Genomic DNA, 564 nt, shown 5'->3' on the forward strand with positions numbered 1-564 from the left:
CCCCCGCTTCACCGTCAGACACGCTGATCTCTTCTTCTTCTTTTTTTTTTTTTTTTTCTTACTCCCTTACCATCCCTTCGCTTTGTCATTCATTTCTGCGGGTCTCCTTATTTATTTACTTCTGCTCCTTGTTTATTTATTTCAGGCAAAGAGGAGGCTAACAAGTAGCTGGAAGCACTGGCCAATATTTAACTAAGATGGCTGGCCATCAGGTCCCTTTTGTTTGCTTGCAAATTAATCATCCAGCGCGCAGTCGGCGCCAGGGTAGATTTATCACACACAGAAGGGGGAATGAGGCGGCCGAAGGGAGACAAAGACTGTTCGCACCTTCCCGCTTTTGATCTTAGATTAGTGCAGCCTCCCTTCATAATACGAGTCTCCGGGGGGCTTCGTCGGGGAGGTCACTCGGAACTGGCGGAAGTTTGCACGCCATTAGGCCAGACGCTGGAATTGGAAATCATGAGCGGCAAACATTTTATTTTCTTGCGCGGGTGGGGGCGGAGCGCGGCGCAAGGTGCGGGGCGGGCGCGGAGGGCGGCAGCGACTCCGGTTTGTGCCGCGGCG

Source organism: Geospiza fortis, unplaced genomic scaffold (assembly GCF_000277835.1).
Source record: "Geospiza fortis unplaced genomic scaffold, GeoFor_1.0 scaffold408, whole genome shotgun sequence".
Lineage (NCBI taxonomy): Eukaryota > Metazoa > Chordata > Aves > Passeriformes > Thraupidae > Geospiza > Geospiza fortis.